The 22,469-nt window shown below is 35.6% G+C and overlaps 1 protein-coding gene across 1 annotated transcript in view; it reads left to right on the top strand.

Moving 5' to 3' along the window:
* Window positions 1–22,469, top strand: part of LOC128658546 (dynein axonemal heavy chain 11-like) — a 1,692,686-nt gene that overhangs the window by 1,642,175 nt on the left and 28,042 nt on the right. The gene's annotated exons all lie outside the window — the stretch shown is intronic.

Here is a 22,469-nt window from a genome sequence, read left to right as displayed (position 1 = left end):
TTTTACTTCTGTGTGCCTCTAAGATTAAAGAGACAATAAGGTCAAAATTTTTCTTTTTTTTATGATTTAGATAGAGCATGTCATTTTAACCAAATTTCCATTTTACTTATTTTATCTAATTTGCTTTTTTCTCTTGGAATAATTTGTTGAAAAGCATACCTAGGAAGGTTTAGGAGCCGTAATGCACTATTTGTCGTTGGCTGCTGATTTGTCGCTGCACATATGCCTCTTGCCTTTGCCTCACCTGATATGTTGAGCTAGCTCACAGCAGTTTATGGCTGCTCCTTTTACAAAGAATACACAGCCAATGAATCAAATTTGATAATAGAAGTAAATTGGAAAGTTACATAAAATTATATGCTCTATATAAATCATGAAAGAAACATTTTGTTTTTCATGCCCCTTTATATTAACATTTAGAAATAAAGTTCCACTCTTGAACAATCTTTTGTGTATATTCCATCTTCAGAAGTTCTTACTAAATATTACCATATCACGTTGTGAGACTTTGCTGATTACATTTTCTTGTACAGTTATTCGAAAACCCTGCCGTTTTTTCTTCAAGTAAACAATATTATTTGAAGAAGGAACCCAGTGAAGCAGCTCTGTACAATGATAGTAATAATAATTTCCATCTACAAAGAATTCTTACTTTTATCCTCAAAAGGTTATTACAACTTTCAAAAGACAGAAGTGAACAGGCACTTCTTTGAAATCCAAGTTTTAGAGTAAATCTTGTAAATAAATAGGTCAACAAGAAATTGTTACTGAAATACCCTAGAGTTTAATTAATTGCAAGTAACGTTTAAATAGGGGAAATATTTTTTTCATTTATTCACTTAGGTATGAAAAATGGAAAATTATGAGATGAAACTAGTGTTGTGATTTAGTTAAGTATTTTTTTTATGTATTCATTGATAGAATTTTACAAGTATATATTTTAATGAACTGGGTGTGTAATGTTTATCTCTATTTTTTTGCCATCATTTTAAGCACATGCATTGTTGGTCAATATAAATAAATAGTTATCACATTATCATCTGCAAACATAAAACCATTTTTTTTTTTAAATAGATGAATCTTGGATGAAGAAAATGTGAACAATTACCATAAGTATGTTCATAGCAAGATTTTCTTATAGGCATCTATTTATCAAGCCATCAACCACAAATATGCTGGAATTCCGCAGCGTATTTGTGGCGAGCTTGATTCCCCTTATTTATCAAACCCTACACACCGGCAAAAGTAAAATTTTGTGATGTAACATACGATCCGCTGGACTCAGTCTGACACAGATCGATGCTTACGTCATTACAGATGTTACGAATGCAAGTTCGGCACAATCTGACTACTTTTGCTAGTTATCAAAAGTCTACCAGGTACGCTCGGCACTATTCTGGCCCAACGTACCTGGTTTTCTATCCGCCGCCCTGGATAGATATCCCATTGATTCCTATTGGAATGTTTACACCTAACACCCTAACATGTACCCCGAGTCTAAACACCCCTAATCTGCTGCCCCCTAAAACTGCTACCACCTACATTATACTTATTAACCCCTAAACCGCCGCTCCCGGAGTCCACCGCCACTCTAATAAACTCTTTAAACCCTAAACCGCCGTTCACAGACCCCGCCGCAACGAAATAAAGTGTTTAACCCCTAAACCGCCGCTTCCGGAGCCCACCGCCACCTACATTATATTTATTAACCCCTAATCTGCCCCCCCACACCGCCGCCACCTACATTATATTTATTAACCCCTAATCTGTCCCCCCCTAAACCGCCGCCACTATATTACATTTATTAACCCCTAACATCCCCTAACTTAAATATAATTTAAATAAATTTAACTGAAAATTCCTATCATTAAATAAATAATTCCTATTTAAAACTAAATACTTACCTATAAAATAAACCCTAATATAGCTACAATATAACTAATAGTTACATTGTAGCTATGTTAGGGATTATTTTTATTTTACAGGCAACTTTATATTTATTTTAACTAGGTACAATAGTTATTAAATAGTTATTAACTATACAAAAAAAAAAACCCACTAAATTACAGAAAGTAATAAAATAATTACAAGATTTTTAAACTAATTACACCTACTCTATTCCCCCTAACAGAATAAAAAAGCCCCCCAAAATAAAAAAAACCCTACCCTACACTAAATTACAAATAGCCCTTAAAAGGGCCTTTTGTGGGACATTGCTCCAAAGTAATCAGCTCTTTTACCTGTAAAAAAAAATTACAACCCCCCCAACATTAAAACCCACCACCCACACAACCAACCCTACTCTAAAACCCACCCAATCCCCCCTTAAAAAAAAACTAACACTAACCCCTTGAAGATCACCCTACCTTGAGACGTCTTCACCCAACCGGGCTGAAGTCCTCAACAAAGCCGGCAGAAGTGGTCCTCCAGACGGGCAGAAGTGGTCCTCCAGATGGGTAGAAGTAGTCCTCCAGATGGGCAGAAGTCTTCATCCAAGCCGGGCAGAAGAGGTCCTCCAGACGGGCAGAAGTCTTCATCCAGACGGCATCTTCTATCTTCATCCATCCGGCGGGGAGCGGCTCCATCTTCAAGACGCGGAGCATCCTCTTCATCCGGAGTCTTCTTCAACAATGACGGGTCCTTTAAGTGACGTCATCCAAGATGGCATCCCTTCAATTCCGATTGGCTGATAGAATTCGATCCAATCAGCCAATAGGATTGAGCTTGCATTCTATTGGCTGTTCCAATCAGCCAATAGAATGCAAGCTCAATCCTATTGGCTGATTGCATCAGCCAATAGGATTTTTCCTACCTTAATTCTGATTGGCTGATAGAATTCTATCAGCCAATCGGAATTGAAGGGACGCCATCTTGGATGACGTCACTTAAAGGACCCATCATTGTTGAAGAAGACTCTGGATGAAGAGGATGCTCCGCGTTGGATGTCTTGAAGATTGAGCCGCTCCGCGCCGGATGGATAAAGATAGAAGGTGCCGTCTGGATGAAGACTTCTGCCCGTCTGAAGGACCTCTTCTGCCCGGCTTGGATGAAGACTTCTGCCCATCTGGAGGACCACTTCGCCCGGCTTCGTTGGGGACTTCGGCCCGGTTGGGTGAACACTTCTCAAGGTAGGGTGATCTTCAAGGGGTTAGTGTTAGTTTTAATTAAGGGGGTATTGGGGGGGGTTTACAGTAGGGTTGGTTGTGTGGGTGGTGGGTTTTAATGTTGGGGGGTTGTAATTTTTTTTTACAGGTAAAAGAGCTGATTACTTTGGGGCAATGCCCCACAAAACGCCCTTTTAAGGGCTATTTGTAATTTAGTGTAGGGTAGGGCTTTTTTATTTTGTGGGGGCTTTTTTATTTTGTTAGGGGGATTAGATTAAGTGTAATTAGTTTAAAAATCTTTTTAATTATTTTATTATTTTCTGTAATTTAGTGTTTGTTTGTTTTTGTACTTTAGATAAATTTTTTTAATTGTATTTAGTTTAGGGAATTTATTTAATTATAGTGTAGTGTTAGGTGTAATTGTAACTTAGGTTAGGTTTTATTTTACAGGTATATTTGTTTTTATTTTAAATAGGAAGTTATTAAATAGTTAATAACTATTTAATAACTATTGTACCTAGTTAAAATAAATACAAAGTTGCCTGTAAAATAAATATAAACCCTAAGATAGCTACAATGTAACTATTAGTTATATTGTAGCTAGCTTAGGGTTTATTTTTTATTTATAGCTTAGTATTTAGGTTTAAATAGGAATAATTTATTTAATGATAGTTGTTTTTATCTAGATTTATTTAAATTATATTTAAGTTAGGGGTGTTAGGGTTAGGATTAGACTTAGGTTTAGTGGTTAATAAATTTAATATAGTGGCGGCGACGTTGGGGGCGGCAGATTAGGGGTTAATAAATGTAGGTAGGTGGCAGCGGTGTAGGGGGGCAGATTAGGGGTTAATAAATATAATGTAGGTGGCGGCGGTGTAGGGGGGGGCAGATTAGGGGTTAATAGATATAATATAGGTGGTGGCAGTGTAGGGGGTGGCAGATTAGGGGTTAATAAGTATAATGTAGGTGGCGGTGGGCTCCGGGAGCGGTGGTATAGGGGTTAATAATTGTATTTAGAGTTACAGGGTACCATAAAAGCTGTAAAAAAAGCAGAAGAGCAGCGAGATCGATGACTGTTAGTTAACAACAGTCCGCTGCTCATCGCAACGTACTTGGTGCGCGGCTTTTTGACAGCTTTTTTTATAATTTTGGAGAACGTATTCAGGTCCGCGGCAGCGATGTTAGGCGATCTTAGGTGAGCGTATTGGTGCCGTCGAATGCAAGTCAGTTGACACTTTGATATATAGATGCCATAGTCTCTGTTTAAATTATCAATGTTTACCATACACCTTTTACCATATCTGCTGAGCTATATAACCTTCTTAGCAACAGTATGCCTTTTAAAGAGGTTGTATATTTTTGTTATAGCATAATTTGCATCAAAGGAACATGATAGATAATAGTATATTTCTTGTAAATTAGTTGCTACAAAACATTGTTAAAAAAAAGATACTGTACAACTCCAGCATACTGAATCAGTACTATTTAAAAAATTGTTATAGATAACTCTTACATCAGAAGTACATTTATTTTTTTCAAGATGGGAAAACAATGTAATGCATAATTTAAAATAGATTTTAGTTGCAGCCAAGAAAATATGACTTTTTTTATGACAGTTATATATATATATATATATATATATATGACACACATGAACTATTACTGTCTAACTGTGAAAAACTTTAAAAATGCTCTGAGCTAGGAGGTGGTTTTCAACGGTTTAGAAATCAGTTAGAGCCTACCTAGGTTTAGCTTTTCAAAAATACCCCCAAGGGAAACAAAGCAAATTTGATGATAAAAGTAAATTGGAAAGTTGTTTAAAATGTCATGCCCTATCTGAATCATCAAAATTTAATTTTGACTAGACTGTCCCTTTAATACTTCTGTAAATTTGCTGTAATTTAAATATGCCACACTTTGCTGAGATCATTACAGGAGCTTATTTACATCCGGCCCTAATCATCTTCAGCAAAGACACCAGATAAATTTACTTAAAAGCCTATTCAGGGTTATCTCTAAACAGTAAATCAAAGCTAACAAAATTAGTTATAAAAGTACATAAATAATGTATTTCTTTATATAGATCATTTTCAGGTGTCAGTTGCCAACATTTGGAAAAAAATTCCAGAGCCACAGACAGGGCATGTAATTTTTAAATGTACTTCTACCCCTGGGTACCTTTGTTATAAAGGATATGTTCAGCTAGCTCCCAGCAGTGCATTGTTCCTCTGGGACTGACTTTAATTATGTGTTTAAACACTTTGCAGAGGTGGTTATATTAGAGCAACAGTGCAATAATAAAATTGCGCTAACATATTATTTCTTCATGCACTGTTACAGCCCTATCTTACTCTCAAGCACATAACTGACATAAGAAGAATAACTTTAGAACAAGTATCAAATAAAGCAAGCAAGGATTAAATTAACTCTCCAGCATCAGTATAGCAAGACACCACAATGCATATTAGTTTATATAGATGTTACACAGCCTGAAATGAATATATAATATAATAATATGTTTATCTGCTGCCTTAGGGCTGCTGAGAACAATATATGCAGATATGTTGAGGACTTGCTAAGACATTATTGAAAGTTTCACAAGTAGGTGGCATTTTATGAGGTAATTATTCATATTTGTATCTATGCTGCTGTGGTAAATGTGACTTAGAAATACCCCAGTAAAGCACATAAAACGCCTAATGTGTTAAGCTCCTACTAAGAAAAGCCTCAGTTTATACATGGAGGAACTTACACATGTTCCATATTGTGCAGCATTATTGAGCTGACTGGCTTCCTCACCCCTTGTCTCCTACCCTGCCTGGTATTATAAATCACATATCATACTAGGCGCTTGCGACAAACCCTACACATTATCCGATTGGTTGTGTATCCGGTGACCACACGAAGACACGGGCCAATCAGATCATGCATTAAGCCCAAGGGCAGATACACTCCAGCGAGTTCTGTTCTAATCAGAGCCTCGGGCGCTGCAACCGCCTCTGGGAACCCAGCCATGGGTCCCACCCCCACAACATGCTTTTAAAGATTCTTGGACAGACCTGACTGATATCCGAAGGAAATTAGTCTGTCAGATTATTATCCGTCGCACACCCATGGTTAGGTTCCCAGAGGCGGCTGCGGTGCCTGAGACTCTGATTAGAACAGAACTCTCTTGAGCGTATCTGCCCTAGGGCGTTAATGCATGAGCTGATTGGCCCGTGTCTCCGTGAGATCACTGGATGCACAACCAATCTGATAATGTGTAGGGTTTGTCGCTAGCACCTCGCCATATCATAACTTTCCTTTTCCTGACACCTGACTACACACTGTTAAACTTCACTGTAACAAAAGACCACAGATAAAGAAGACTACAGAAAAACATGCTGTTAGCATAAGCAATGAGACTAATGCCACAGCGACATCTGTGGTGGGAGTACTGCACTGCACACAATATTCATAAACTATATACAGACTGAATTGAACAAAGGACAAGTTTAAAAGGCAGGGACAAGTAACCATGGAATGGGACTGTCCCAGGAGAAACAGTTTGCAACTATGAGATAAGTGCTTAATAGCTGATATATGCAATGCATATATAATAAAATAATAAATAATAAAAAGTACTGTAGTGGGAACTATTTTCCAGCTTATATTATAAAATATATGTCACTAAAATCTATTTAATTTAGGGGGTTTATGCTCAGGGAAATATACGGTGATCAATCAGCCCTATTTTTTGTACTTACCGACTGAGTGACAGCACTCAAGGGCTGCAGTAGAAATGGGCCCTAGTATCTCTCTGGGACATCAAAAGTATTAAAACTTACTCCACTGGAAATTAAATTTGTCTCTCTGCACATTACAAAGGAAATTCATAGGGGATCTAAGGATCTAACTATAATAGCTATTGCAAATTTGCAACATAGGAATGTAATTCATTTCATTCAAAAATGTAATTACAATCTTTTCTTTAAATGAAAACTTTCCTTTATTAGTTCATGAACTTGGAAAAACATTTCTGCTGATAAGTTGTAAAGGTGTCCAATTATATGAGCTGGATTACATTAAAATGTGTCAATTAACACTCAAACAGTCAAAAATAATATGCTGTTACACATGGATTGAGAATATAGTAAAATAGGGAAAATGAAATACAGGTCTAGAATTCTATAGAGGGGTTAGTTGAAGGGTGTTATACTGGAGCAAGAGAATACAGAAAAAAGAAAGGAATGGGTAGTTGGGTACTATTCCTTTTTAAGTTTCAGAAAGCATTATCTACAATCTGTTTTCTGGCTTTTCCTCTTTCATACACTCACAATTCAGTTCTTAATGTTTTATTGAAATTGATTTTAAATGAGCACTATTTTTATTGCACATAATGACTTTCAAATAATCTAGAATTTATCTTGCTTTCCCATTGTCTGCATGCTAGTTTCAGACAATATTTTCAAAGCGATTCATTGAATTCCATATCTTAAAATGGATCCATCTGAAATGCACTAAAGATTATCTGTACTGTAATTGTGTGGAAAATTATACTGATTTAAAATAAATTCTTGTGGAAATGAAAATGTAAGTACAGTCCAAAAAATTTAAAAGTGCCAATTTGTTGTTCTGACTCACTGGGAAAGCTGTATGTGTTCACAAATTACATGTTTTTATATACTGTACAGTTTTTCAGTATGTTCTTGCCTCATAATAAATTCTAATGTAAATCCATTTACATAGTGGGTTAACTAACGTGCACTGGCACCTGTCACAAAGAGATGTCAAATGATAAAACAAATACAAAAGGGATATAGACCACATGCATACTTAATAAAAAGAAGAAAAAAAAACACTGAATATGAGGCTTTAGGAACATAATATAAAAGGTCACCATATTTAGAAATAAATTTGAGATATTGCCTGTAAGTTGATTTCATGCACTTAAATGTTTTAAAGATATAACATAGCTAATGCCGATATGGAATGAAAAAAAATCATCAGAGAAGAGACTGTTTGGATATTGGTAGATGTATGTGCAAAGGCTATTGCAGAGCAGTTAGGTAATGCTCCATTGTGACACACAATTTGAGATCTATTCTCCAGATTACATTGTGAGCAAATAAACTCTCACTATGATTTTGTAAATGTTATTTTTTTGATAACTTTAGACCTGAAATGTACACCAAGCTTACATTTGTCGTACCTAACACCCAGTATTGTTCTGCTGCATTAAAATCACTACAGTATTATCAAATTATTTCCGTAAAAAAAACTGCTTTCATAAAATCTAGTTTCTGTATAAAAACACAATTTTTTCTAAACATATTATGTAAGAATGCAAAATACATTAAATGTATAAAAAACAATAAGTAATATATTTTAATATCTTAAGATGCACCAAATACAATATATTTGAGCTTTCACGATAATGCAGTAATTATTAGTATTTTATTTTTATTTATTTATTTGTTTTTAAGTATTTAGAATAAGAATTAAAGTTTAAAATCAAATAATATTCTTACCACAAAATATTTATTTACTAATAATAATCTATAGATTTAAATTGTTCCTAGGTCATTGTCAGAAACACAGAGCAATATGTGAAAATATTACAAATCGAATGAACACACAAATGTAAATGAAAACACAGAGAAACCAATTTGTATATTATAGTACATTTATTTCTTTGACCTCACAATTGGACCACCAAAGAAGAAAACTGACATTGATTGGCTTCTATGTGCAAATGTTGCTCCTGATTGGCTCACTGACCACGTCATGCTTACAAACATGACTTTACCTATATGTTTAAACTTTTTACAGAGATTGACCACACTAGAGCCAGTAATACAAATATGACATGCTCTAATGATTTTCTTTACAATGTTCCTTTAAGATAAAATTAGCTGCACATTACTCATGCATTTTATACAAAGCATTGCAGCAATTTCTGATAGCTCAACAGTTAAAGTTTTTATTTTTGCTAGAATTGTTTTTTTTCACAGTCAAAGTATTCAATCCGTATGACTAAACAAATTAGTCTCTGCAAGGGATAAACATTGAAGCCATTGAATATAAAGTCGACATTTACACAAATTTTTTTTTTTAGAAAAATATGCTTTGAGTCTCTACTATATTTCTGACAAAGTAAGAATTTAACAGATTATTTTAATTGTTCTTAACTTAATTGTCCTTAAATAAAAAATATTCTTTCATCTTTTTACTGTTCCCTTAATTTTTGTAATTTTCAGTGAAAATCCTACAAATCACTTTATAAACAGGGACATTAAACACAAACTGCAAACTGAATAAGAATGTACTTTGATATCTGAGAAACATTTTGCAATGAATAATACAGCTTTATTTTGTCAAATGAGCATTTTGTTTTATGTTATTTCTTTTCACTGTTATTTATTTTCCCTGTCCCCTAGAACAAAAGAACTCCTGCTATCCAATCACCAACTAATACACATATATAGCATGAACTCTGTTTGCACATATGCAGTTGAGGAAACAGACTGGGGTAGCCTGTCCTCTTCGCTTTCCTTAACCCCTTGAGTGCTAACAACGGCCCTGCTAGCACTCTCCCAACTTGAGGGAGATCTGGGGGCTCCCATCCGCTTCTACCCTGGCGATCAGGTCTGCATAGTGACAGGCATCGCCAGGGCTTCAGGTTATGCGTGGTGACGTCACGCACAATGAGGTGATGACGTCACCGCGCAACTTTATTTAAAATTCACAATTTTAAGTATAGGAGCAGGGGGCATGCTGCTTAGAAGCTTGTATCTCAGCAGCTACAGACCCCCGAGACACACCGTTGAAAAGGTAATCGCCTAATCTTTCCAACAGTGTAAGTCTTTAGGATCTGAAAAAAAAAAAAAGTTTAAAAAAAAATATTTAAAAAAATAAAAAAAAACTTAAAACAGCTTAGCACAAAGGTGGGGACGCTAAACCCATTTTTTTCTTTTCTTTCATGATTCAGATAGAGCAAGCAATTTGAAGCAAACTTTCTAATTTACTCCTATTATCAATTTATTTTAAAAAGTTGCTTAAAATTGCATGCGCTATCTAAATCATGAAAGAAAAAAATTGGGTTTAGTATCTCTTTAAGGTGCTTTACCACTGATTTAGCTTAGGTAATTTATTTAACATATTTAACAGACATATAATATCTAAATATATATTTATACATACACAACAATAGTCACACCTTAACGACCTAGTATGGCCACTGCAAGATGCTTTTCCTATTTTTCAAGTTGATGCAAAACTGATAATTACAGAAAATGTGAGTGAGGAGTATAAACAAAAGCTCACACATAAATTACAGAAATAACCCAAGCCTCTCTGGAAGGAAGAGGAGCAAGTACACATTTCAGATGTTTTTTACAGCAAAGGGAACCAAAATAAATAAATAATGTATTGTGCAATACTGTTTCACTTTTAATAATGAAAAATGTTGTCCTTTGTTAAAATGTTATGAATGGTCTTTTTAATTAAACTTTTAAATATTAAACTATTGCAAAACATAGACACCTTTATAAAAAATAAAAGCATTTAAGATTTGTTTGACGTTCACTCCCCCATAGAGGCTGGGGTATGTATAAAACATACTTAAAGAGTAAATAAATGCTAGATATAATTATGTATTTAATGCACAAATTAGCCTGACAAAGGAATGTAGATGTCTTTAAAACTACATTAGTTGAGTGAATATTGAAACAATAGGTGTAAAGTGTTAGTTTACATTAAATATATAAAGGATTAGATTCCAAGTGGAGTGATATTTAGTGCTCCCACTCGAGTGTAAACACTGCTAGAAGTAATCTTTTTGCACGCATAGGTTAGCACGCATATTACAATTTAAAAATAAAATTTTGCATGTGTGCGAAATCCAACGCGCACTAACATCAGGACCTCGCATATAGTAACTGTGCTAACTTTTTCTCCCCCTATTTAGTGTACTCCTGTCGGGTTTGCGCACATAAATCTTTATATTCGCTAACCCAACATGAGTTATCTTAAGGTGTGCTATGTATTTATTAACTATATAATATTGAAAAATATTAATAATTAATGTAAATAATTCTTAAACATATACTCAAAAATTCTAAATAATCCATAGAATAGATATATTATATATATATAGTATCAATAGGAGAGCACTCTCACTTACTACGACAACTGCCAAGGTGCTAGTATAGGATAAGTACAGCAAAACAAAAAAACTTGCACTCACTGGTCTTTCTCAAACCAAGTACCCCCTTCCTTATATATATATATATATATATATATATATATATATATATATATATATATAAATGTATTTAAAATAAAAATAAAATGTTCCTGTATATGAAGAACATTGGAATGTTAAATATTTACAGTAAATACACATTAAAACACGTTATTGAATATTATTGTTAGGTGTTATTTTATATTTTATAGAATGCATATATATATATATATATATATATATATATATATATATATATATATATATATATTATAGCCCTTTACAGTCAAATACATGGCCATATACCTTTGAACTCTTATAAAATTAATTGTATTATTATTTTAGACCTAACCCTTTACACAAGGTCTTCAGTCGCACTATCCCAAAGTGCATTACATTTGATTGCGCTCAAGTAAATGGGTTTACTCTCAACTTATAATAAGCTCCCAAATTAACTTCTACTATTACTCTTGCGCAAATGTTAGCGTGCCACTTGTAACCTACGCCAAAATATATAAAGTGAGTGCTGTCATGCCTTGCCTAATTCCTTCTGCAGATAACCTTAGGTCTACTAAAGTGTGCAAACAATAGTGATGTGGAATAATTTTTTTTATATATAACTGTTACTAACTGGCCTCCTAGGGGATATGAAATATTTATTTATAGTGAAAAACTAGCAGTCACTATTACTATCGCTAGCAATGCTGCAAGTCTAGGTGTTAAACACATAGTTAAAACACAGTTTGATAGCCACAGAGAACTGCTGGTCCCAAACCAACAATCCTAAACCAATCAGCAGCAGCGGTCCCAGATGGGTCATGCAAGTACCACTGCTGTTTTTTGTGTGAAAAATAAGTGCTATTAAGTGGTTATATCAGAGATGAAGAAATGTATGTAACTAAAATGTCTTTATCTGATGTTTTTTTATTTATTTAGATCAAAGATTCACAGTTTACATTCTTCTTTTGTTATGAATGGTGATGAAGTATTGTAATATATATATATATATATATATATATATATATATATATACTGTATTGTATTGTAATATACTGTATATACATGTGTCTTTGTGTGTGTGGTTTAAAAATTTAGATTTCTCATTTGTTAAAAATAATGAGATTATTAAAGGTACAGTCAACACCAGAATTGTTGTTTAAAGAGATAGATAATCCCTTTATTACCCATTCCCCAGTTTTGCATAACAAACACACATGCCTCTGCAAACTGCCCCCTTGTTTCTGCTATTTTGACAGACTTGCATTTTACCCAATCAGTGGTGACTCCTAGGTAACTTCACGTTCATGAGCTCAATGTTATCTATATGACACACATGAACTAATACCCTCTAGTAGTGAAAAACTGTCAAATTGCATTCAGATTAGAGGCGGCCTTCAAGGTTTAATAAATTAGCATATGAGCCTACCTAGGTTTAGCTTTCAACTAAGAATACCAAGAGAACAAAGAAAAATTGGTGATAAAAGTAAATTGGAAAATTGTTTAAAATTACATGCCCTATTTGAATCATGAAAATTTATTTTGGACTTGACTGTCCCTTTAAGGGCCCAAAACATTTTTAAAAAAAAACAATTCTATGATACATATAACAGAGTAGCATTGAAACATGCTAAAAAAGTCATAAACAAGAACACAATTTTGCTATTGAAATAGTGGAATAAAAGTTCACTGGCAGATAAGCAAACCTCCCATATCCTTACTGGAGGACAGTGACACATCTCACAAATATAAGTACATTTAGGGCCAGATTACAAGTGGAGTGCTAACTATCGATTTCATGAAAGCGATATTTGCGCTCCACTGTGTAATAACAGCGCACGTATTGCTGGAAAGTGTTGCACTCAGGAGAGCGCGCTTCCATAGGGACCTATAGGAGCCTCATTCTGATGCCGTCAGAGACGGTGCAGAAACAATTTGGGGCATATTTATAAAATTAACCAGAGATTTGATCTCTGATTAATTTTATAAGCGCTAATTGCTACCCCAAGCTTGTGGTAGCACTAATCAGCCACTTATAATGGCTGATTAATTATCTCACACACGCAAACGGACAAATTTGCCCATTTGCTAGCATGCGATAATCTAGTGCACCACTTGCAATCTAGCCCATAGGGTTTTTTTTCCTCAGTACAGAAGCATCTGGAAAAAATATAAAACAAATAACACTTTTTGAAATGCCATTTTAAATGCACAAAAAAAGAAAAAGAAATACTTCAATGTCCCTTTAAATGTATCATAGAAAGGTATTGTATTTAGGTGAATACCTACTGACTTACAGCTCTGACCCACCCTTGTGATATCTCTCTCAGGTCAGTTTAAAGATATCGCTTGAATAATAAAAAAAATACTGCTGCATTGTCACTTCTATACAAATAGTCACAAAATTTGTGTTTGGTGGCGGTCTTACTACAAAGCAATACAGATCTGATACAACTATATATGATCTTATCATTCCAAATAAAAACTGAACTTTGGACTGTTAACTGTTCCATGTAGAGACAAGAACAATGAGGTCTTTTGAGTCTTTTACTTTGATTCTTATGTACAGAAATAAAGATAAAGCAAATACTGTTTTACAATATCAACACAGGCATTCAAATATTCCTGACAGCTTGGCTATAATAGTGCCTGTTCCAGTCTGCTCTGTTTCGACTTTACATCTAATCGGCGCACACTGACTACTTTTGCTAATCCTAAAATAAAAAATAATATAAAACATAAGTGGCAACATTGATTACAACACTAAAATATTTTCTTTTTGGGGTTTTTTTACACAAAAGATTAGAAAGCTATTTTCTGGAATGGTATTTGGATAAATTACAGACATACTAAATAGCCTTCTCAGCTAGCCTTGAGTTATGTGTGGTTGCTATACTGATTTATTGCTGGTAAGGTTTGATTACTATTTTGCAAATTATTCTTTCATATAAATATTTGTATGTAATCTGGGTTTGGGGTTTGAGCACAGGGTACTTCACAGGAAGAGAACAGTGATGGGGTGTCTAGCAGAAATGGATACTGCAATGTTATAACGTGTTAGACAGCGCATAATAAATAAGTCATGAAAATATATGAATTTTGTGTGCACACTAATTTATGTCTTCCAAAAGCTACTGTTTCTTGTTAGCAGAAAGCTTTTTTCTAGGTGCGCAATACTGACATTTATATTCCATTAGTGAGTACTTTGTCTTTGGCTCTGCTTTAGAGGTCACAAGCCGGCAGATATTTAATGAAATTTTTACACTTGTACTGTATGTATTTTGAGTAGTCTAAGTGATGTTTTATATATACATACATAACGATTCCCCAAGCATGTTTAACGGAACTGATTAATCTTCTGTGTTAGGTTAGACATATAACCAATTATCATTCCTAACTGTGCGTTTGCATTGCTTTTTAATAATAGTTTATTTTCTTTCTTTTTTTTAAAAAAAACATTGAGAATAAAAATTGTTTGTATTTTATATGGATTATTGTTGTCTACTGTAGTCTTTTCAAGCTTTTTTTAAATTTATTTTTAACAGCATACTACTAATAAACTGATGCGGGAAAAAATATGTTCTTTTGCTAAAATTAAAATACTTGGGAGAAAAGGAGAGTAAGCCCCTAATAAATGCATATAGATATAAAGAGCTTCCATCTGTCCCAAATATTGCAGTATTGTCACAGTTAACCTACCATATTATTGTATTGTGAAACTGGTGACATCTAAACCTCACTCTGAATTTGCCACAACAATGTCCATAAACAGCAACCACTCCAGCACAATCCATTTGGCTATGCCCATAGACCTTGTGATACCACTCTGCACTGACCAGTAAAGAGACAGTAAACACCTTGTAATTAGACATGTGCATTTCGTTTTGGCCAAATTTAGTTTTCGGACAAATTTTGGCCGATTCAGAGATTCGAATGAATCCGAATTTCCGTTTCGGCACCATAACTAAAATCCAGAAAAATTCCGAAAATGAATAAATCAGTTTCTGAATTTTCGGATCCTTTCTTAATTCATATTCAGAATTTTTCATTTTTTTAATCTAAACGGCAGTTCCCCAACACTAACTAAACCTATTAACCCCTAAACCGTAGTTCCCCCGACATCGCCGACACTAACTAAACCTATTAACCCCTAAACCGCCGGCCCCCACATTGCAACAACCTAAATTATACTATATTAATTCCTAAACCTAACACCCCCTAACTTTAATATAATTAAAGTAGACCTTAATTAAAGTTACAATTATTAAAGGGACATTAAACCCCAAATAATTCTATCATGATTCAGATAGAGAATACTATTTGAAACAGCTTTCTAATTTACTTCTATTATCTAATTTGTTTAATTCTCTTGGTATCATTTGTTAAAAGAGCAGCAATGCACTACTGGTTTCTAACAGAACAAATGGGTGAGCCAATGACAATCAGTATATATATGCATCCACCAATCAGCAGCTGGAACCTAGGTTCTTTACTGCTCCTAAGCTTCCCTAGATAAACCTTTCAGCAAAGGATTACAAGAGAAGAAAGCAAATTAAATAATAGAAGTAAATTGTAAAGTTTTTTAAAATTGTATTCTCTATCTGAATCATGAAAGAAATCTTTTGGGTTTCATGTCTCTTTAACCCCTTAATGACCACAGCACTTTTCCATTTTCTGTCCGTTTGGGACCAAGGCTATTTTTAAATTTTTGCTGTGTTTGTGTTTAGCTGTAATTTCCCTCTTACTCATTTACTGTACCCACACATATTATATACCATTTTTCTCGCCATTAAATTAACTTTCTAAAACTACCATTATTTTCATCATATCTTATAATTTACTATAAAAAAAATTATAAAATATGAGGAAAAAATGGAAAAAAACACACTTTTTTTAACTTTGACCCCCAAAATCTGTTACACATCTACAACCACCAAAAAAAAAACATGCTAAATAGTTTCTAAATTTTGTCCTGAGTTTAGAAATACCTAATATTTACATGTTCTTTGCTTTTTTTGAAAGCTATAGGGCCATAAATACAAGTAGCCTTTTGCTATTTCCAAACTACTTTTTTTCAAAATTAGCGCTAGTTACATTGGAACACTAATATCTTTCAGGAATCCCTGAATATCAATTGACATGTATATATTTTTTTTTAGAAGACATCCCAAAGTATTGATCTAGGCCAATTTTGGTATATTTCATGCCACCATTTCACCGCCAAATGCGATCAAATACAAAAAATCGTTCACTTTTTCACAAATTTTTTCACAAACTTTCGGTTTCTCACTGAAATTATTTACAAACAGCTTGTGCAATTATGGCACAAATGGTTGTAAATGCTTCTCTGGGATCCCCTTTGTTCAGAAATAGCAGACATATATGGCTTTGGCATTGCTTTTTGGTAATTAGAAGGCCGCTAAATGCCGCTGCGCACCACACGTGTATTATGCCCAGCAGTGCAGGGGTTAATTAGGGAGCTTGTAGGGAGCTTGTATGGTTAATTTTAGCTTTAGTGTAGTGTAGTAGACAACCCAAAGTATTGATCTAGGCCCATTTTGGTATATTTCATGCCACCATTTCACCGCCAAATGCGATCAAATAAAAAAAAAACGTTACATTTTTCACAATTTTAGGTTTCTCACTGAAATTATTTACAAACAGCTTGTGCAATTATGGCACAAATGGTTGTAAATGCTTTTCTGGGATCCCCTTTGTTCAGAAATAGCAGATATATATGACTTTGGCGTTGCTTTCTGGTAATTAGAAGGCCGCAAAATGCTGCTGCGCATCACACGTGTATTATGGCTAGCAGTGAAGGGGTTAATTAGGAAGTTTGTAGGGAGCTTGCAGGGTTAATTTTAGCTTTAGTGTAGAGATCAGCCTCCCACCTGACACATCAGACCCCCTGATCCTTCCCAAACAGCTCCCTTCCCTCCCCCACCCCACAATTGTTCCCGCCATCTTAAGTACTGGCAGAAAGTCTGCCAGTACTAAAATAAAAGCTTTTTGGGGGGTTTAGGTTTTTAAAAAAAAAATAAAAAAAATTCTTCTGCTGTGTAGGACCCCCCTTAGCCTCCAACCTCCCTGATCCCCCCCCAAAACAGCTCTGTAACCTTCCCCATCTGCCTTATTGGGGGCCATCTTGGGTACTGGCAGCTGTCTGCCAGTACCCAGCTTGCACAAAAAAGGGCTTTTTTTTCTTTTTTTTTTTTCTGTAGTGTAGCTTCCCCAAACCCCCCCACCACCACCACCACAAACCCCCACCACCTCATTGATCGTTTTTTATTTTTTACTTTTGTTAACTGATTTAATTTAAACCTTGTTCTGTAGTGTAGCGGTTCCCACCCGCTCACTCCCCGTGCACGCGCCCGCCCCCGCCCTCCCGTGCACGCGCGCACGTCTGTGCGCGCCCCGGGCATCCCCGCCCACGATCCCGCCCCCCTCCACATCTCCAGGGCCATCGATGGCCGCCACCCGCCTCCCGGTACTGCTCCCACCCACCAACGAAGGAAGCCACCAATCTCCGGTGCAGAGAGGGCCACAGAGTGGCTCTCTCTGCATCGGATGGCTTCAAAAGGTTATTGCAGGATGCCTCCATATCGAGGCATCACTGCAATAACAGGAAAGCAGCTGGAAGCAAACAGAATCGCTTCCAGCTGCTTTCCACACCGAGGACGTGCAGGGTACGTCCTCAGGCGTTAACTGCCTTTTTTTTGAGGACGTACCCTGCACGTCCTCGGTCGTTAAGGGGTTAACTACCTATTTAAAAATAAATACAAACTTACCTGTGAAATAAAAATAAAACCTAAGCTTACACTAATAAAACCTAACATTACTGAAAATAAAAAACCTAACATTACTAAAAATAAAAAATTATTTAAAAAAATAAAACTACAATTACAAAAAATAATAAACACTAAAATTACAAAAAATAAAAAAAACTACAATTACAAAAAATAACAAACGATATTTTTCAAAATAATAAAAAAAATTCTATTCTAATACCCCATTTTTTTTTTATAAAACACCCTAAAATAAAAATCCCTAATCTATAATAAACTATCAAGGGCCCTTAAAAGGCATTTTGTAAGGCTTTTCCATAAAGTTAACAGCTCTTTTGCAAACAAATAAAAACAAACACCCCTAACATTACAAACCCCCACCCTCCCAAAATAAAAAAAACTTAACTAAAAAAAACTTAATCTACCCATTGCCCTGAAAAAGGCATTTGCATGGGCATTGCCATTAAAAGGACATTCAGCTCTTTTTTTTTTTTTAGATTGGGGCTTTTTTTTTATTTTAATGGTCCAAAAAAGAGCTGAATGCCCTACAAATGCCCTTGGTAGTTTATTATAGATTAGGGTTTTTTATTTTGGGGTGTTTTTTTTTTTTAAAAATGGGGTATTAGAATAGGAATAATTTTTATTTTTTTGGATAATTTCGTTTGTTATTTTTTGTAATGGTAGTTTTTATATTTTTTGTAATTTTAGTGTTTATTATTTTTTACAATTGTAGTTTTAATTTTTTAGTAATCTTAGTTATTTTTATTTTTTGTGTTGGTGATGTCGAGGAGCTGCAGTTTAGGGGTTAATAGCTTTATTTAGTGATTTAGTTAGTGTCGACGATGTTGGGGGGATGTTGGGTTTAGGGGTTAATAGGCTTAGGTAGTTTTGGCGATTTGGGGGGACGGCGGTTTAGGGGTTAATAGCTTTATTTAGTGTCGGCGATGTGGGTGGCGGCGGTGGCGGTTTTAGATAATTTTGTTCTAAACTTCAGAATAGAATAATGCATATGAATAAAGTGTTAGTTAGTGTTGGCGATGTCGGGGAACTGCAGTTTAGGGGTTAATAACTTTATTTAGTGATTTAGTTAGTGTTGGTGATGTCGGGGAGCTGCAGTTTAGGGGTTAATAGCTTTAGTGATTTAGTTAGTGTCGGCGATGTTGGGGGGATGTTGGGTTTAGGGGTTAATGGGTTTAGGTAGTGTTGGCGATTTGGGGGGACGGCGGTTTAGGGGTTAATAGCTTTATTTAGTGTCGGCGATGTGGGTGGCGGCGGTGGCGGTTTTAGATAATTTTGTTCTAAACTTCAGAATAGAATAATGCATATAAATAAGGAATGGATCAGAAAAAACGTATTAACTTAATGTAACTAATTTGCCGAAACAAAACTATTTATTTAACTAATGAAAGCTAAACGAAAATGTTAGCGTTGCACATGTCTACTTGTAATTACAACATGTTTCTGCAGTCATCCTATAGATTACCATATCAGCAGAATCTGAACTATATAAGAACAGATCAATACCTTGTTTGCTGCAATTTTTTTCAATGGCCAAACTCCACCCACCACTTTCCTTATTTGAGGAAGCCAATATGGACTTCAGCCTGGAGATTTTAGGACTTCCCTTTTTCACTGTGTTAACAAAATTTCCATTGTTTGGCTTCAGCAGAAAAGATAAGATTAGAAACTGTAAATTAAGAAGATATATCTCCATGATTTTCAGACTTAAAGGGATAGTCTACACCAGAATGTTTATTGTTAAAAAATATAGATAATCCCTTTTTACTTCTGTGATTACCTTGTATCTAAGCCTCTACAGACTGCCCCCTTATCTCAGTTCTTTTGAAAGACTTGCATTTTTGCCAATCGGTGCTGTTTCCTAGGTTTCTCCACGTGCGTGAGCACAATGTTATCTATATGTAACACATGACTAATGCCCTCTTGCTGTTAAAAAATACTGTGAAATGCATTCAGATAGCGGTCTTCAAAGGCTTAGAAATTAGCATATGAGCCTACCTAGGTTTAGCTTTCAACTAAGAATACCAAGAGAACAAAGCAAATTTGATGAGAAAAGTAAATTGGAGATATTTGTTATTTAAGAGTCAGCACTAATTGGCTAAAATGGATGTCTGTCAAAAGATCTGAGATAAGTGGGTAGTTTGAAGAGGCTTAGATACAAGGTAATCACAGAGGTAAAAAGTATAATAATATAACTGTGTTGGTTATGCAAAACTGGGGAATGGGTAATAAAGGTATATCTATATTTTTAAACAATAAAAATTCTGGAGTAGACTGTCCCTTTAACTGGAAAGCAATGGACCTTACAATCAGTGGCGTAGCGTGGGTTGTCAGTGCCCAGGGCAAGGTAAGTATTGCGCCCCCCCCCCCATCCCCATTTTAGATATGCTGCTTCTTCTTACATTTGGGACAAACCAAGCAAAGACCCAAGCCTGGTAGATCACATAAAGCAAGGGACACTGTCTCCTCTCCCACAAAATGCCCCCTTAACCATCTTTACTGGATAACTAACAGTTATTGCTGCTGATACCCATATCCCCAAAATATGTCCCTTGTCATAAGCAGCTACTAATCAGTAGTGCCTTACAAACAAAGCCATGAAAATAATATATTGGCAATACAAGAGGCAGTGGGTGAAGCCTGCAAGCATTATGTGCTATCCCCCTGTGATCAAACCCTGTCTGCAGCTCTCCAGAGCTGGGCAAATATATACAATATTACATTTTAAGATTTATTCTCGTTTTACACATGGGGGAAAGCCCCCTTAACCCCCATCTGGTGGTGACATGTCCTGATCTGTAAAACTTCATGGTACAAATACTGCAGACCACAGGGTGCACCCACCCCCACATTGCAGCAACCCATATTGTATATGTGGTGCAATAGGTTTTTGGTAAGTCGTTAAAAAGAGGAAAAGGGGACACACAGGTTGGCAGCTGTTCCATAAGGTTGTAAAAGTCCACACCTCAGGAGTCCAGCAAGAAATAGATTCAAGATGGTGAATTCATAGGACTTCTTTGATAGGAGACAAACACAGTGAAATGCCTGGTGAGCAGCACAATCCTGGTGCCAGACAGCACACAAATCCCTAAATCTACTTCTGCCCTAGGAAGATCATGGAGGGGAAAAATCAAATACAGGAAACAAGGTCTCATTTTTGTCAACTGTCACAAATATACTTTTTTGTGCAAGGACAAGATGGCGTAAGTTGTAATCAGAATCCGGTCAAACATGAAAGTATGGTCTCTGATCACCCCACCATCCCACTAACTAGGTAACTGGGGTTAATAGAAAGGCAGAGCCCAGCCATGCTGCCACCAGTGCCACGGGTTTGAAAGAGATTTATCGCACTTTTTAAGGATTCCTCCCCCCCCCACCTCTGCTTAGAGATCCTTAAAAAGTGCCCCAGGCAATGCATGGCATTCTGGCTCTGGGTCCTTTGTTGGAAGGGAACTTACTTGTTGGGTAATAATAGAACCGTAATTAAGCTGCATTTTACGTGTTGCTAGTATCAGGCAAAAACAGGGCTATAATTAAGTCTGGTCCTGACACCTTACCTTAGTTGCGGCATCACCACATTCCTGACGGGTCGCAGAACAGAGCTGGGGGCCTGTCAGAATTTTTAGCCTCCCTTCTTCACTTTGCTAAGTTGAGGCTGAAAGCGCCCCTCAGAATTATGCGCCCGGGGCAACCGCCCCTGTTGCCCCCCCCACGCTACGCCACTGCTTACAATAGCATAATGACCATGGCTAGCTTTGTAAGCTTCAGACTGAAGCCGAGATTGGCTCCTCCAAATGAGGCAAGTGATGTGTGGATTTTGGCTACTGAATAATAATTGAAGCAAAAAAGATGTTAATGTGTTTTAAACATGTTTAGATATGACTGATGTGTTATAGAAGACAACAGGAATGTCTTGTCTGATAGTACTGTCACATTAATATTAATTCGGTTACCTGCATCTGAAATCCGAATTTTGAGTATATTTAAATCAACTCTAGTGTTAGATAATAAGATACCTATTTCCTTTCCACATAAAATATCAAACCAAAATCACAATTTAGTTTTGATTTGGAACAGTTATTTTTAGCTGGAACTCCCTAATGTATAAAACTCCTATTCTGGAAACTGATGCTACATGAAATTACAAAGCCTGAGATTGGGAAGTTTAGCAAATAACTACTCTGCTATGTTTGCATTGTAACAAAATGCAATGTGGGTTATGTTTCAGTTTCACCCACCAATCACAGACAAGAGCTAATATGTTGAAAGTAAAGAACAATGTATAACTTGTTTAGGTAAAATACCTTAAATGTTTTAAACCCTAGACAGCTTCAGCACATG

This window comes from Bombina bombina, chromosome 1 (assembly GCF_027579735.1).
Source record: "Bombina bombina isolate aBomBom1 chromosome 1, aBomBom1.pri, whole genome shotgun sequence".
NCBI lineage: Eukaryota > Metazoa > Chordata > Amphibia > Anura > Bombinatoridae > Bombina > Bombina bombina.
Note: the sequence above shows the minus strand (reverse complement) of the source record. Positions and strands in the feature narration are given on the sequence as shown.